Source organism: Fulmarus glacialis, unplaced genomic scaffold (genome assembly GCF_000690835.1).
Source record: "Fulmarus glacialis isolate BGI_N327 unplaced genomic scaffold, ASM69083v1 scaffold14550, whole genome shotgun sequence".
NCBI classification, from domain to species: domain Eukaryota; kingdom Metazoa; phylum Chordata; class Aves; order Procellariiformes; family Procellariidae; genus Fulmarus; species Fulmarus glacialis.
Genome location: NW_009189677.1, coordinates 1 through 362, shown reverse-complemented (window position 1 = coordinate 362; position 362 = coordinate 1). Strand labels below are relative to the sequence as shown.

The following is a 362-nucleotide window of genomic DNA, read 5'->3' as shown; positions in this document are numbered from 1 at the left end:
GGACCCAGGCTGGGGGCTGCTGCTGCTCCGGCTGTGACATCAAGGAAATGCTGGTGCGGCTCCGGCTCCCTTTGATGGCAAGAGGATGCTCTCGGGCAGCATCCCTGGTTTCTGGCCCTCTCTGCCCATCGGCGGGGTCTCTGGCCTGGTGGCTCAGGCAGGCTTCCCTCCCCGCAGGAAGGAGTGGGGCCTGGAGCCCTTCCTGCCCCCCTCGCTCCTGCAGCTCAATCAAAGAGAAGAGCCTCCGGAAATCCCTCTCGCAGCAGCTCAAAGCCCACCAGAACCAGCCTGGCGGCACCAAGGTGAGCCTAACCCGCGCGGCCACAGCTCAGGGCTGGTGGGGTGGCAGCGTGCTCTCCACC

General features: G+C 66.3%; 1 long non-coding RNA gene across 1 annotated transcript in view; it reads left to right on the top strand.

Moving 5' to 3' along the window:
• The window catches only part of LOC104080599, a 1313-nt gene extending 1008 nt beyond the window's left edge, over positions 1-305 (top strand). Inside the window, exon 3 of the long non-coding RNA XR_683565.1 lies at positions 178-305. This is a non-coding gene — a long non-coding RNA (uncharacterized LOC104080599). The remainder of the gene's footprint in view (positions 1-177) is intronic.
• The last annotated feature ends 57 nt before the right edge of the window (positions 306-362 follow it).